Source organism: Macrobrachium nipponense, chromosome 7 (genome assembly GCF_015104395.2).
Source record: "Macrobrachium nipponense isolate FS-2020 chromosome 7, ASM1510439v2, whole genome shotgun sequence".
Classification (NCBI taxonomy): Eukaryota; Metazoa; Arthropoda; class Malacostraca; order Decapoda; family Palaemonidae; genus Macrobrachium; species Macrobrachium nipponense.
In genome coordinates this window covers 99719120-99736636 of record NC_061109.1, presented here as the reverse complement: position 1 = coordinate 99736636, position 17517 = coordinate 99719120, and the positions used below count along the sequence as shown (strand labels likewise).

At 38.7% G+C, this 17517-nt stretch overlaps 1 protein-coding gene across 3 annotated transcripts in view; it reads left to right on the top strand.

Annotated features, from left to right (window-relative positions):
* Positions 1-5468: 5468 nt before the first annotated feature.
* LOC135217445 (U-scoloptoxin(01)-Er1a-like) overlaps positions 5469-17517 on the top strand; it is a 43498-nt gene continuing 31449 nt past the window's right edge. Inside the window, exon 1 of one of the 3 annotated variants that reach the window (XM_064253316.1) lies at positions 5469-5603. The gene's annotated coding sequence lies outside the window, so the exon portion shown is untranslated. Of the gene's footprint in view, positions 5604-6000; positions 6103-17517 lie in introns of those variants that run through there. The other 2 variants (XM_064253317.1, XM_064253315.1) reach the window with 2 other exon arrangements.

Sequence of the window (17517 nt, the reverse complement as noted above, 5' to 3'; positions counted from 1 at the left end):
AACCTCCCAATGTCTGTTGCAAGATTCAGTGAGGTCCCCTGGCATTTACGGGCCAACAGCATCTATCATTCATTGACGAACAACCATCCCAGAACAGACACGACGATGTATTACCAAACTTGACTGATTCAGGTCACAGATAAAGTGTATAATATTGTTATCGATTGCCGATCATCGGCGGGCATTGAGGATGAAAGATTCAAATGATGAGATTCTCTCTGAGGAGAACGCTGTACTGTGCTAAAGGAGTCAGTTACAGTGTTGTTGAATGTATGTATTGTGCAGAGGAGTAGGAGATATAAAAGACGCAGTTACTGAAGGGATGACATAATTTCAGCATGGCCATTGAAAGGGAGTTAGTGGATGTTATGTATGGCAATTACATCTGCAGAATGATTTTAACAAGATTATAAATGAATATGGTGCCGTGTGACTGTGTGACAGTGTAGCTGTCTGGTCTAAGGAAACTTTCCAAGGAGGCAAACGAATCCATAACTGCACCATATAATAATAATTAAAAAAATGTGATGGGGGTGACTGAACGATTCATAAAGGAATAACATCACTAATTATACTGGTAAAGATATATGGCTGAATTTTGACCGAGGAAATAAAACAGATGACTGAGGCACTCTCAAGTAGAGAGCATTGTGGGTATAGGCCAGGAAGAGGGCGTGGATCCATTTTGCTATGAATATTACCATGAGAAGTTTAAGAGTAAAAAGAAAAATGGTAGAACTGAGACGTAGATTGTATTGGCAGGTATGACGATAGCAATTTCCCGAGAGTTGAATAATTTTTTTTACATTGAAAGCAAAGCCTACCCGTCATATATTTATGAGGGAGTGACTGGTTCAGCGTAAAACTAGGCTTTAAAAAGTGTTTATTATGGCATCATGGCCGTTTGATATTGATATGGATCTAGTGACGCCACAAGTCACAAAAAAGACATGGCATATTATTAAAAGTTTCTAAGATAAGAAAAGGTGACCCAGAAGGGAGAAGTGAGTAGCTCATGTTCACAGATTATCCAGTGTTACTTCGTGATAGTAAAGGGAAGCTGCAAAGACTGGAGAAAGAATTTGTAAAAGAAGAAAAGTGAAAGCGAATCTTAGTGCATGGAAGCTCACGATACCAAAGAATGAAAGGCAAGAAGACCGGCTATTATTATTATTATTATTATTATTATTATTTTATTATATTATTATTATTATTATTATTATTATGAGATTTCTAGGTTCTCAAGGGGCGCACCCAAGGATGCGTTCAGGAATGAAAAGTGAAGATTGCAGCAAGGTAATGTTCAAGAGGCTAGACAATTAGTTAGGTAGCAAGAAACATAATGGAATGGATGAAAAGCAAATGACAGAAAGCAACTAAGCTGGTGCCACTGGTTCTACGAAGAACCTTTGATATCATGGACGACGTACCAGCGAGGCAAACTACTTCAGGAAAGGCACATTTGGCAAATTGGCAGTGACTGGTATACTCTGGAGTCTGGACGATGGAAGAAAGGCTGAGGCTGATCCACGTGGGTATTTGGGAGTAAACGTAGCAGGATAATGATAGGACGGCAGAAGGGAATCATCGAATGATGGAGCACGGAATGTAAGATATAATTACGATGAGACCGCAAGTTGTGGCACATTCTGTTTTGCAATACTTTTAGGAAAGAGAGGAATGTGCAAAAATATGTCAGAGTTTTCGGTTCAGTGAACTGCATGCCCAAATCAAATTTTCATCATTCAGCCATTCATTCATTCCCCTTGACCTACATATTTAACGGTATTTTACGTCATTGCCAAATTAACATTTTAAACGCGAGAAAGAATGCAATTTAGATAAATCGGTAAATTAGTAGTCAATCAGAACGGCAACGAACTCAGTCCAATCTCGTCGAGGTAAATTGTAATTAAAATCTCGGATCGAATCGATTTCTTCTACCGAGTGACGAAATGATCTTCGAAGGCATCATGAATTTTTGGAATCCGAATGAGAATTAGGCCTAGGAAATGACACTCGCTGACGTCGAGGAAGTGCCTGACATCTGTCGAAGGTTAGGGGAGAAAGCAACCTTGAAGAAAAGTTCAAGAACTGAAACAGAATGCTACAAATGGCTTCATGCCAGTGCGCACTACCTGTCAACTGTAACTAAAGAATGAGAGAATGAAGAATTTTTCCTAGTACCGGTTTTTTAAAAGTTGCCCTTGAATGAGCGCTGTCTTCTCCCATGTCCCCGAAATGTGGGCGTAAAAAGAATGCGTGACTCTTTTGACAGTTCAGCATTCCAGTGGATACCCACTGAGCACAACAGACGCCGCTTCTCGCGTCAACGCTTTCAGATCAGAAAGAAGTTAGATTGGATGTGGATGTGTGTGTAAACGTGAGAACCATTTTACTATTTTACGATAGTAAAAGTTACGTAAAGAACTGCTCAGATCTTCAAGGAGTCAACCATCCCAGTAAACTTATCAGAAAAAGATAGAGCGAAAGTCAGGAAATTAAGCAGAGTCAAAGTTGTATCGGGAACACCGGAAACATTGACAAAAGAGGTAACCAAGAGATGAGAGTCAAAGAACGTGGCCTTTTACTGAAGAGAGCAAAAGCTCAAGGCTCATTAGGACAAAAATCAAGGCAAAATATTAAGGCAAAGTAATTTAAAATGGTAGATCGAAAATCATTGGTTTTTAGAATTTCCTATGGAAGTGGAAAATTTATTTCCGTAAACGCTTACATTGAACGGTTAAAAGCCATGATTTGGAATAGGATAAAATGGGAATGAATGATGCGCGCAGTAACTGAGGAAGAAGAAATATGAGATATTTTGGTCAAAAGTAACAAAAGCAACGATTATCAAAACATAAAGAAGAGACATTCCAGTAATCTAACGTCAGTCATAGTAACAAGCTATTCCCCAACGTAAAAAACAGAAGGACTTAGAGAAAGAACTGCCTCATCACTTAGAGAAAAAGACGAAGGGAATTATGTTATCTGAGCCTACATAGCAGGCCAAATGCTTCCACCACTGGGAAAGTTGTGAAGGAATGGCAATCTGTTCACAGTGTTTTTAAGTATACAGAAAGATTCAAGTTTACTATTTTTTTAAGTTGGACCTACAGCTTCCTATTTCATCAGAACCACTTTTTTTATTCAGCGCTGGACTAGGAGAAGAATATCAACTGCATAAAGCCCATCCGTTACTTTTTTTCGTAGTTTATCGCAAAACTATATTTCAACAAATTATCTGAACAATTTCCTATGATAACCGATGAAGGCCGCTTTTTGAATAGATTTGCGGGAAACACGAAATCGAAATCGAGATGCTAAATTTAATCAACGGCGTGTCACTAAGGAATGTCTGAAGCATGATAAATCACTTGAGCTTAATACACAAGATACTAATAAGGATGGGAATATCTAGCAGGAAATATAATGACAAACAGAAAAGGGATGCACTTTAAAGTATCTAAAATAATGCTTCGAACACATTATCTACCATAAGGAATCGTTGAAATAAGGAAAGACGTCAAATAGTGACAATGCGAGTTCAAAACATAGAAGCAAATATGTGTTGTAAGTTATGTCAAAATCTCGAAATCTTTAATTTGCTCACAGCTCATCGTAGGTGTGTTCATGTGTTAAGGAGAGCAGTGTGGGTATGTGTCAAGAGGATAGGCATGAACAGGAGGCTCCGGGTTGAGAGGGCGTCTGGGGGGGGGGGGGGGGGTGGGGGGGGGGGGGGGGGGGGGGGGGGGGGGGGGGGGGGGGGGGGGGTGGGGGGGGGGGGGGGGGGGGGGGGGGGGGGTGGGGGGGGGGGGGGGGGGGGGGAAGCTTTATAATCTGAGAGCTAAGATAAAGTAAGACTGTAATCGGCTCTCTTAGTAAATAAGGCAAAATGTCCACCGTTTTACTGAACATGAAAGCGAATCATTTCACCCTAAGCCGAAAAATGCAGTACAGAATATCACTCAACGTTAAATAATGATCATGCGGAACTTACGATGGAGAGCATAAAAAAAAGATGCAGCAGAAAATATCACTCAAACTGATCTGAAATAATCATTTTGAGTGAAGTTGCCGTAGAGACTATCACTTAAGGTTTTTCAGAATATCCCTCTAAAGGGAACATGCAAAATGAAGATGCAGTACAGAATATAACTCAAAGTGACTGACTATTTTGTACGAGAGGGGGCAATGGAAAATACAATTCAAGTTAGCTAGAACATTAAGGAAAAAGGAAGGCAAAGGTATTCGGATTATTCACGTAGAAGGGGATGCAGCAGAGAATATCACATAGTTATTCAGAAAATCTATGAAAAAAAGAGGATGCTGTGGGAGATGTCTCTCAAACTGACTGGGAACACTGATGTAGAAGAGGGATGCATGAGGGAATATCACTCAAAAGTATTTCGGAGTATTCAGAGCGAATGAGGATATAGTAGAGATAATTAATCAAAGCTATTCAAAATAATTATGTAAATGGAGAATGCAATAGGGAACATCATTCATGTGAAGTTAGGATACAGTAAAGAGTCACTGAAGGTCATCGGTGAAGGTCATCAGAAGGGCCAATAGAAGGGAGGATGAAGTACAAAATGTCACTTCATGTTATTAAGAATATTCATGTGGAAGGAGGATGCAGCAGAGAATATCACTCAAAACTATTCAGGATATTCAAGTACAAGGAGAATGCAGTAGAAGGTATTACTGACGGATAGTCAGAATATCCAAGCGGAAGCAAGATACGATACAGAAGGTCACTCCAGGTTACTGACAATATTAATGTTAATGGAAGATGAAGTGGAGAATATCACTGAAGGTTATTTTAAATGTCTGTTGTTGCTGCCACATCTGTTAGTTTTTTTTTTTCTTATAAGTCAGATCATCTCCAGCGGCAAGGACTTGTGCGATAACTATACGGCCATTGAACGAGAGAGAGAGAGAGAGAGAGAGAGAGAGAGAGAGAGAGAGGAGAGAGAGAGAGATGAGCTTTTGCTTTTGTGTTGAATCACTCTACGAAGTCCTGTACGATTTCCTGCTTTTCTTTTGGTCACGAAAAGCGAAGACTCCTCCCAAGGGAACAGTGTAGTAGTATCCCTAGACCCATTCCGACTGGCACCGCAAAAACCTTTCGATTCGCTCGCTCACCACCCTTCGATAGATTCATTCATTAAACGTCGATTGATGACCTGACGAACTTCTTTTCCGATAAGTCCTCCCTTCCCAGGAAGGGGACTGAGTGAACCTTCATCAAATGGGAAAGATGTGCGAAGAGACACAGCGCGGCATCGTTCCGGGAGGCGACCGAACGCAAGAAAACGGGAAGCGTCGTTTGCAGCTGGCAAAAGAAGTTGGGAGGGTGTGCGACTCCCACGAGTGAAAGTGGAACACCTAAAAGCCGTTCGCCTTGGCCGAAACTTTTTGGGAACAGTTCATTCCGACGTCGATACAGTGTTCGACAATTACAGAATGTGATCGGCGAGCGAAGCTAAGGAGTGGCAAACTTCCTTTCTTATCTTTCGAACTGATTCTTCCTGTGGCCAACTGGGAGGCTGCTGCTATCAGGTGGACGGACACCCACAGAGCTAGATGGGAATAGACAGGTTCGTTTTATGCTTTTTTGGACGACGTGAACGCGCACATGTCAGGAGACATGGCAGTCGACACAGCAAAAAGAAAAAAAAAAACCATAAAAGAAATGAAAAATATAAAAAAAAAGGGAGAGGACGACTCCTGACGTCTAACATCTTTCAATGCTGAACTTTTATATCAGGAAGTGACACGAGCGACTGCAGATCAGCGTGACTTTATAGTTTCCCACGCAAACAAACAAACAAACACGCAAGAAATTCGCCGAAAAAGGTGAACGACCATCACCAAACTAATTAAAGATTAAAGAAACGAAAGGTGCCTGACCACACTTACCGTACTGGAGTATCGCAGGGGAGGCACACACACACACATACACCCGCGTGTACACACACACACACACACACACATATCAAGGGCCAGACGAGTCACTCTCCCTTTCAGCCGCGAGAGAAGAGAAGGTGGAGTCAGTCAGTCAGTCAGTGGCTTGCGAGCATCGAAAGTGCGAACACGGTGTGTACTTCAGAAGAGCATTGCTCTGTTGGGGTGTGGGGGGTGTGTGTGTTGAGGGGATGTTGTTGCTGTGCTACGTGGTAATTCTTTGTAGGAGTGTAACTAAAGTTAATGTAGATTCCTTACATATACATTGCTGCAGAAGTTTGAAAAGGCAGATTTTCTGTTTATGGATGTTATATGGAGTTACTATGTATTTATGTAGGAACGCATTGTGTATATATATATATATATATATATATATATATATATATCTATATTAAAAACTGAAAGATGCTGAAACTTTAGGAAATTACATTACAACTAAAAACTTATATATAAAAAAGAAAGCATAAAAAGCAACCTAACGATTTCTGTACATATATGTTAAAGTATGTATTTCTTTGTGTCATATTTATAATTACACACATAAGGGAACATACATATGTATATACATTCACAAGTTACTACGTTCAATCAAACACACACACACACATATACCTACACATGATATATATATATTATATATCTATATATATATATATGGTAAGAAATGAACACATGGGAACGCGTTTCACAGAAATAAATATTTACGAATGCACAAAACACATCGAATATTTTTGTAAACGCTGAAGGTTACAGAGATATTTCATAAAGAGATGAATAATCAGCAAAGATGAAACTCCGAATTGCACGTCCGACCTTGCAGTTGCAATCAAAGTATACGCTTCTGGATTATTGTTGCATTGTCATTTTTCCACTGACGCAGAAAGATCATCTCCTAAGAAACGTGTGATCACATTCACTTGTCGTTTTTTTTCGATCTCTGAATAGTGAATGGAAGATCTTTCTCTTGTTGGAAGCTTTGTATTCGGAAGGAACTCTGGACACGAAGAACTTTAGATACTGAACTTTTATACAGATTCACCCAATCAAGTTCAATGACTTCACTTCGGAGGTTACTCAGATAAGCTGAAGTGAGGCGACCCGAGTCTCAAAACCCCGATGAAGTGTGGACCACAAACGTATTTTGACTCTTTTCAGAAGCTCATAAACCTAATTTTTTGAAGGCTGAGTTTGGTGAAAGCAAAATCTAGTGATCATGATCAATATTTCCGTAAATTGACCCACGGACATATTGTAACTCTGGTGGAATGAGTCAATAGCGGAAAGTAAAACTTATTTCTGTTTTTGCGCCGAGTTGTTCAAGAGGGAAGGTCGACATAGCTGTCATCTGGCTGTTCATTTCAACACTTAGAGGTTGCCATATGAGACTGAATCTTATGCTTTTAATATGAATTTATTTGTGTTGCCATAACGTTAGAAAAAGACTAATATAAAGGTCATAAGACCAAGGGCCGGAGTACATCCCTTCTGAATATGGGAAGGTAGAGAATAGAGGCTGAACCCTGTCTGCCTTATCTGGACGAGGTTCACTGTCCAAAAACCACCGCTATTACACACATAAAATGATACATGTACTGATACATATTTCCTTTTATATGAATGGGCACCAATGTCAGCCAAACTTCACGCACGACCCACTTTATAACAGAACGTTCTTATATACCTATCCAAATAATCGCATACACAAGCGCACAAACATACATTATGGCTATATATATATATATATATATATATATATATATATATCATATATATATATATTTACTATATTATACACACTACACACACACACACACACACACACACACACATATATATATATATATATATATATATATATATATATATATATATATATATATATATTATATATATATATATAATATGTGTTTGTGCGGTCCCTAGGTCCTGTAAGTATTGAATCGCTTCAGCAGAAAACGATGTAAATCTAACCTATATACTGGGAGGGCGTAGTGACTGCCTTATGCCTGTTTCCTTATAAAATCCAACGCGCCCTTGTTAACCTGCGCAATGAGTTGTGATCCGAGTGTTCAGTCGATTGTGGCGAGTTGCTACCTGGGAGGGGGGGGGGGGGGGGGGGGGGGGGGGGGGGGGGGGGGGGGGGGGGGGGGGGGGGGGGGGGGGTGGAGGGTGGGCAAATTTATCACGAAGACCTCTTGAGAACCAGAAAGTTTAATTCTCAGAAGGCCCCTCCACCCCCCTACGTAGGGAAATTGTCTTTAGATATCATTTTACGAAAAATTTGTTTCATTTGACTCTTAAAAAAGTTGTTTCTACAATAGCTTATGCAAGTCAGATTCTAAAAATATTCCTTTCCTATAATCAAGCACTCAATTTCTAGGCGTTTTCCTAAAATTCCTGCCTGTCATCAATTGTTCCTTTATCTCTGCTCCTTTATTTATTTCTCGCTCAGGGTACACTGAACTGTGATCATTCAGATAACTTCTCCCAACCCTCACTAAAGGCTAAATCTTGTGCCCTTTCTAATATACGGAAACTTGTCCGTAAAACCTCTTTTGACGTTTTGTCACCCAAGAACATCTGCCTATCTCCGCAAGCATTAACCATGACAGAGAGATTCACCCGGGTGACAAATGCGGGAAGTTTTGTTTCTCCAGAATATTTACCTGTTTAGGACGCATGTCAGAGAGCAAACAGACATCCGGAGGACATACACGAGATATTTCTGTCCCAAGACCACTGCTCGGCTAATGTTAAAGAGCAATAAGTGGCTTCTACTAATTTCCTGTCCTCGGCTCACCTGTCAATGTCAGTAGGCATATGAGAACAGATGATTCAGTCATGTTACGTCTGCTGGCTTTTCTGTCTTCAGAGCATCGGTCTATTCCCGTAAGCAATTGAATAGACAATAGTATCATTGCTGTTCCTGTCCTGAGAACAGTCGCGCATTTTCTTACGCGCACACGAAAGACAGAAAATTCCCGTCAGTAATATCTGCTGAATTTTTCTATGGTCAGAACTCTTGGCTCTACCAGCGAGAGTCGGGATTCATCGCTTCATCTCAACGACTTCCGTCCAGCTTCTTTGGCAAGCACTGCTTCGCATTGTGGCAGAAAGTTCGGAGGCATTCGTTTTCTTCCGGCATCCACGACCATCGTTGGATGGATGTATGGAATTTAGGGACACTACCCAGACCCTGTTGCAATGCCGTGCGCTACCTTTGTAGATCAGTTATTCGTTTGCTTCTTTTATTATTATTATTATTTTTTTAGTAACAAGTTTCTGAATGTTTTTTTTTTCAGAAAAAAATTCAAATTGTTTTAATGTTATCTGATGAAACTAAATCTGGTGTATTTATTTTTATTCATACATAAACTCATGCTTATCATAGTGCGCGTGTTCGTCGAAGTTTTTATGTATACTAGATATGCTTATTAAAGCATGCTCATTTTCAAAGATTAATTCAGTCAAGCTTCTATTGCCTTCGTTTAGCTCGGGACGGAAGAGAGAGAGAGAGAGAGAGAGAGAGAGAGAGAGAGAGAGAGAGAGAGAGAGAGAGAGAGAGAGATGATGATGATCGACATATTTTATTTATTTTATTTTATTTTTTTAGAAGGCCGCAAGAGCCGGGGAAAAACGGAAGCTGATATAGTATTCCAAAGTTTGTCACCGAAGGAATGAATGTAAGATGCCCCATCGGGAGATCAGGGGATCGTTGATTATCTGTAGTGCAATATCGGAAGCTCTGACCAAATGTCATTTCAACGGAACAGAAGGCCAAACGGTATGGGTGGCGAGAATAATGAAAAGCTAGGCGAGTTGGATAGGTTAGGTCACTGAACACACGAAATGACTATCTAATTCAGTCCTTAAGGGAAGTAAAAACGAAGTATGCGTAACATGAGATGTTATAGATTAGAATTCCAAATAAGGCCGGATAAAACCAACATACACATTTTATTTCTCTTCACTGTGATAAGGAGACCACTTGTGAGATTCCAATCAGGTATCAAAGTTCTTAACAAGAGATTTAGCGCTTCGATATACGTATATACACGCAATCGTTCAAAAACGCTGGAAGTGACCTACACACCCAAACAAAAGCTTGCTACAAGTGCAATATGCTGCTATAAGGTCAATATGTGGGCAAGCAACACACTATTTTGTGACACAACAAAACAACATCTGTTTTTATAATAAATGTTTCTCATATAAACTGAGAAAGTGGTTAAGGAAGCATCTTTTGTATCGCAATGGAATTTCTTGCCAACTGCCAAGGATGCTCACTCTTCAACAACGACACCCAAAGGACAGACGAGAGAATCAGAAGCAGCACCAGATATCACCCAGTGCATGGCAGCAGCGATACCTATATCTGAAGTGGGTGACAGGAATCTGAATCATTAGCGGAGCATTTATGATAAAGGGAATAATTCATGAGATATACTCTTATCAGGAGGCCGAGCGTCGCTTAACTCTGGATGTGATGCAGTAATTTGGGGGTGACGGGGGAGGGGTGGTTACTAATGTCATTACCTTGATTCACTCCTGATAAAAAATGCAAACTACAGAAGAGATCGGACTCCGATAGAAGTGCTTCTTCAAAGACAAAATGAAAAGAATCACTGAAAATGAATGAAGAGAATTATGACAACTTTCACGACTACAAATTAGTCATCGAACCATGTGGTTGCGGGAGGAGGGGGGAGGGGCCTAGGCAGGTGTTACTGGGTCACGGGCGAGGAGGAGGGTCGAGCGGATTGACTGATAGGCCAATCGGTTTGAAGACCAGAAGTTTTCTAATAATAATATGCTCTTTCAGGGTTCGTTGGAGAGCGCACATTTATACTTCACAGTAAGAACGCTTACAAATGCCACTGAATTAAAACTTGAGATTCCGACCCAATCACTGAAACTTAGAAATAAACAAGTAAAATGTGTCGAAGAGTCTTCGGTGCATTCGAGTTTTATGTACAGCAGCATAAGCAAGGCCACTGAAAATAGATCTATCTTTCGGTGGTCTCAGTATAAGCTGAATGAGCTGCTGTCCATGAAACTCTCATCCGGCCGTGGTGGCTTGTGTTATTGCGTTGCCAGAAGCACGATTAAGGTTAACTTTTACTCTCAATAGAATAAAAACAAAAACTACTGAGGCTAGATGGGTGCAATTTGGTATGTTAGATGATTTGAGGATGAATGATCAGCTCCCTAGCCTCTGTGGCTTTTAGATCTTTAAGGGCGGACAGAAAGTGTGGACAGAATTAAATGAGAACGGACGGACAAAGCCAGCGCAAAAGCTTTAACAGAAAACTAAAACTAGTCTTCTTAAATTTGCTTATTTTTTCTACTATATGTGCAAGGTCCCGCAAATATTGACATCATAATCTCCTCAATTGTTAATATCAATTCCAAATTAGAGTTCCCCCATCACATTCTCATCACAGTAATAATCTTCGCGCTGCCTTTTCAGAACAACAGACTTTTTATGAAACCGGGAAAGGAAAAGTACGTTCTAATTAATCGACCGTTCTTCGCCTTTCTTTTATCGGATTTGTATTTTACTTAATATGAAACAATGGAAAAGCCTGTTGCCTCCTCTCAGGGATTTGAAATCTCTTCAGATTTATATGAAGGGGCACATTTCTTGTCAAGGTGATTCAGCAAGTCGTTCATAGTATAATTTGGATCGCACAATACCAATGGAGGTATTACAATGAAATAATACATATTCTCTCTCTCTCTCTCTCTCTCTCAAATATAATTTATATCATACATACATACATGCATACAGACCATATATATATATATATATATATATATATATATATATATATATATATATATAATATATATATATTGACATATATACTAGATGAATGTATGCATCTATATGTTTACATATATACACATCTGTATTATACATATTTATGTATATATAGTATGATTAAAGCACCGTGTGTACGACGCAAATAACTGTGCTGGCGCAGGTGTGTGAGTTCATGACGACAAAAGACCTAAACTGGCTTTTAGCTGCAAATGGGTTCATTGCCTTATTGTCTTGCATCCAAAACGGGCATCGACTTATACACTGCCCAACATACTGATGAATGTCTTCAGCGGCGCCTTTCCCCAACATTGGCACGCGTAGAGCTCACACTAATCAGTGATTTGGCAACTTTCCTAGGAAATGCCGCATCACACGTAATGCCACGGACCTATTTTGAGAGCGCCTGACAGGTATGAAAGCACAGACCCCAATCTTTGTTGTTCTTAAGCCATTGCGCTTTGTTGCGATACGCACTCACGCTCCCACACACACACACACACACACACACACACACACATATATATATATATATATATATATATATATATATATATATATGTGTGTGTGTGTGTGTGTATGTGTGTATGTATCATGCATGTACGTATAACTTCTATTACGGGAATAACGAATAACAATATAAAACATGAAATTGTATGACCAGTGGGGAAAATTGAAGACTCATTAGCCATATACATATACGAACATACGTAGGCCTACATACATACATACACACACAAACACACACACACACACGTATATATATATATATATATATATATATATATATATATATATATATATATATATATATATATATATATATATATATATATATATATACTTTGCTGAACTAAGAAGTCAGTGATAAAATCCCCGTCGAAGCCGATAACTAATAAAATGGAGAAAAATGCATATTCAGCAATGCCCAAAAAAGATTGTATATACACAAATATGCATATATATATATATATATATATATATATATATATATATATATATATATATATATATATATATATATATATATATTATTATGTATAAAAGGGTTGTGAATACTTTGAGATTTTCCAAGTCCTGATATGTAGGGAGGGATGAGCCAGGAAGAGTGTCCATCCATAAAACGGCGGCCTAAATAAATGATGAAATGAGCCCTACAATGGGTGTTAGCAATACTTGGAAAAGGGTAATTAAAACAGCGACCCCTGACTAAGAAATAAGTTGTGAATCCTTTAGGGAAGTTGACCCTTAACTGACACCAGAGCTTCTTCACTTGAAGCCATTGGCAATCACATTTTGACTCCTGAGGAATACCAAGTAATGATAGGGTTTTCAGTGTTCTGCATGACATCACAGTTACCAACTGGACGAAAGCAAGAGGTTTGCTTCCCCATACCTTCCGGAGTATTTAAATTGTGTGAAGCCAGGTGAAAATAAAAACATGACGTATTAGCAGAAGGATATGAGAGGTTCAGTAAAGGAAAACTGGAGACGATTTGAGTTATAAGAGCAAACCAGGAGGTTGGAGTGTGTGTGCAGGAGAACTTGAGTTGATCAAGCAGAAGGTGAAAGAGAAATAGTTTGTTTTTAACAGAGAAAGGAAGGGAAAGGTGAGCAAACACTTCAGGTAGAATAAGAAGTAAAGCCGAGAGAAAGGCTTTTGAATCAAGGGTCTAAGAATAAAAAATGTTGTCTGAGGAATGCAGTCCTGGGTCGATGGAGTGAGCATTTTGACGATTTGTTGAAAGTGGAAGAAAAAAAAGAGAGGCAGACCTGTATGACACAATCGTCAGGAGCTGGGGTAAGTATCAGAGGGCTTGTGGAAGTTGACATTTGAACGGTTTGGAAGGCAATCAAGAGCCTGAAACGAGGAAAGAACACCTGGAACTCATGACAATAAGGGTGAAATGCTCGGGTATGTTAGTAAAAGTGTAGTCAAGTGACTCATGAGGGTATAGAGAGCATATCTAGATGAGGGGAAGGTGCCAAAGAATGAGTGAGAGAAAAAGGGGACGAAGGAAACCTCTAGAATAATGATGGAATAACTTGGGTTAGCATGTCAGGGAAGTTTATGGTAGGATTCTGATTGAGAAGGGAAGACAAAAGTTAGACGGTCTGATAGAGGAAGGACATAAAGGCTCAGACAGGGATGTTCACTTTTATGAGAGTAATGCGTGAGGTTTGAAAGCATTGTGGAAAGGTTGTATGAAGGATACCTGGACCCGGGGAAAGTTTACAGTAAAACTGATATAAGAACATTACGCAGGATGTTGCTGACGCATGGTTTTGAGGTAATGTATTGTGACTGATGGAATGTTTTCATGATGAGGGAAAAACATGTGCTAACGTTTCTAGAAGGACGAGTGACAGGTTTGGTGTAAAATGAGGCTTAGACAAGGGAATGTTATATTGTTACAGATATTCATATGCCAGAAGTCAGAGAAGGAGCAGCAAGTTCACAGTTATGGGATAAGAGGATGGTTTGTGAAAGGAGGGAGAGAGAGAGAGAGAGAGAGAGAGAGAGAGAGATGGCTGATGTTCGCAGATGATACGGTACTGATCATGGATAGTAAAAAGTCACTGCAGAATTGGGTGAAAGAGTTTGAGGGCAGGAGGAAGTCGAGACTAAACGTGAGTAAGAGCAGAGTTATGAAGGCAGCCAGGAAGATGAACCTAAGATGTTAAGATGGACAGTGAGAAAATGGAAGTCGTTGATTCTTACAGGTATATAGGAATAAATATTTCATATAATGATAAGATGAGAGAAGAGGCAGAGTAAGGAAAGTAGCAGGATGTGTGCAAAAGACAGGGAAGAAATTTACACGCCTGTGGAGGCCCAGATTCAAAATGTAGGAAAGAACTGGTGAAGAGAGAATCAATGGTAGAAACTGTAGAAGTTAACGATTCACGCTGTATTCATGTGATATAAGAAGTACCCAAAGGGCGAGTAGTAATCAGATTACAAAGAGCAGTGAACAAAAGATTGGTGAAAACCATTTGGTAGGAGGAGAAAGAGATCCTTACCTTACAGACCTTACATCTTGTTCGGGTTGCCCCAGGTCCCTCAGTGTGAGGCACCTCTAATGTCTACCAGAGAGTTGCTAGTACATCTTCCGGTATATTTTGCATCTTCCAATCTTGGATGGTCTGGGATGCAGTTTAGATATTTGTCGAGCTTATTCTTAAACACATCTACGCTCACTCCTGATATATTCCTCAGATGAGCTGGCAACGCATTGAATAGACGCTGCATTATCGATGCTGGTGCGTAGTGGATTAATGTCCTGTGTGCTTTCCTTATTTTTCCTGGTATAGTTTTGGGCACTATTAATCTACCTCTGCTTGCTCTTTCTGATATTTTTAGTTCCATGATATTTTCTGCTATTCCTTCTATCTGTTTCCATGCCTGAATTATCATGTAGCGTTCTCTTCTCCTTTCTAGACTATATAATTTTAAGAATTGTAGTCTTTCCCAGTAGTCAAGGTCTTTAACTTCTTCTATTCTAGCTGTAAAGGACCTTTGTACACTCTCTATTTGTGCAATATCCTTTTGATAGTGTGGGTACCATATCATATTGCAATATTCAAGTGGACTACGAACATATGTTTTATAAAGCATAATCATGTGTTCAGCTTTTCTTGTTTTGAAGTGCCGTAACAACATTCCCATTTTTTCTTTACATTTTGCCAACAGAGTTGCTATTTGATCATTGCATAACATGTTCCTATTCATCATCACACCAAGGTCTTTAACTGCTTCCTTATTTGTGATTGTCTCATTATTAGGTCCCTTATATGCATATAGCTTTCTTTCTCTGTCTCCATAATTTATTGATTCAAATTTATCAGAGTTAAATACCATCCTATTTACCTCTGCCCAATCATATACTTTGTTAAGGTCTCTTTGTAGAGCGTTCCTATCTTCATCACAAGTAATTTCTCTACTTATTCTTGTGTCATCTGCGAAACTACTCACTACCGAATCCTTAACATTATTGTCTATGTCTTCAATCATAATAACAAACAGTATTGCAGCTAACACCGTACCTTGCGGCACACCGGATATTACCTTGGCTTCATCCGATTTCTCGTCGTTTGCAATAACTATCTGTTTTCTGTTGTGTAAAAATTCTTTTAACCATCTTCCTACTTTATCCACGATATTGTGTTTTCTAATTTTCTTCGCTAATATATTATGGTCTACTTTATCAAAAGCTTTTGCAAAGTCTAAATAAACCACATCTGTTTCATTTCCGCTTTTCATATTTTTGAATATGTTCTCACGGTGGACTAACAGTTGGGTTTGTGTACTTTTTCCGGGTACGAAACCATGTTGTCCTTTATTAAACAAATTATTTTTTATTAAATGTTTCATAATATTTTTCTTCATTACCCTTTCATACACTTTCATAATATGTGATGTTAGACTCACAGGCCTATAATTACTTGCCTCTAGTCTTGATCCACTTTTGAAAGTAGGGTAATATATGCTAATTTGTGCTCATCATAAATCTTGCCTGTATCTACACTTTGTCTTAATAATATTGCAAGTGGCTTTGCGATAGAATGAACTACTTTCTTTAACAAAATAGCAGGAATTCCATCAGGCCCTGCAGCAGCTCCATTTTTAATTTCATTAATAGCCTGCACAATATCAGCTTCATTAATATCTATGTCAGCTAAATATTCACTATTTTCATCCCTTACTTCTATATCATTATCTTCATTATCTATTCTAGGGGTGAATTCTCTCTTATATCGTTCTGCCAGTATGTTGCAAATTTCCTTTTTTTCATTCGTTAATCTCCCTTCAATTCTTAGAGGGCCTATTTCTATTCTTCTTTTATTCATCTTCTTCGCATATGAGTATAATAGTTTGGGATTTTGCTTGATATTTAATAGGGTTTTTTCTTCCAAGTCCCGTTTTTCATTTTCTTTTGATTGTATAATCTTTTGTTCTGCATTTTCTATCTTACTTTTTAGTTCTATAACTTTCCATGCATTTTTTTTTTTTGCTAGACCTTTTTTCCACTTTCTGATTTTCTGGAACAAGATCCTTCTGTCTCTTGGTATGCATGACTGATGTTTAACTTTTCTTCTTCGGTATATAATTTATCCACTATTTCTCTAATATTTTATATAATATCTCCGTATTTACCTTATGTCATCACTTACGAAAATATTATCCCATCTTTGTTTAATTCTTCATTTATTTCTGACCATTTATATTTTACTGTAGAAGTTGTATTTTCCATATCCTTCCCACTTTTTCATTTCTTGCTTATCTCTGTTTTCACTTGCTTTGGAATGGACTGTTAATTCTATGACATTATGGTCTGAAATACTCGCATTATAAACTATTATTTCTTTAACATAATTCATCTCGGTCACAAATACTAGGTCTAAAGTATTTTCCTTTCTTGTTGGCAGGTGATTTATTTGTTGAATGTTGTATTCTAGTAGCATATCTAATAGCTTTTCGAATTGCCTCTTATCTTCTGCACTACTATTACTCTCTTTTTTATATGTATAAGTACATCCACAATCTCCTATTCGTTCTTTCCAGTCTACGAAAGGAAAGTTGAAGTCTCCAGATAGGAGAATAGTCCAGTCCTTGTGATTTCTACATATATCATCCAATTTTTCTATTATTAAGTCAAACTCTTTAGTATTAGGAGGTCTATATATTACTATGTTCATTAATTTTTCAGATTCAAATTCTA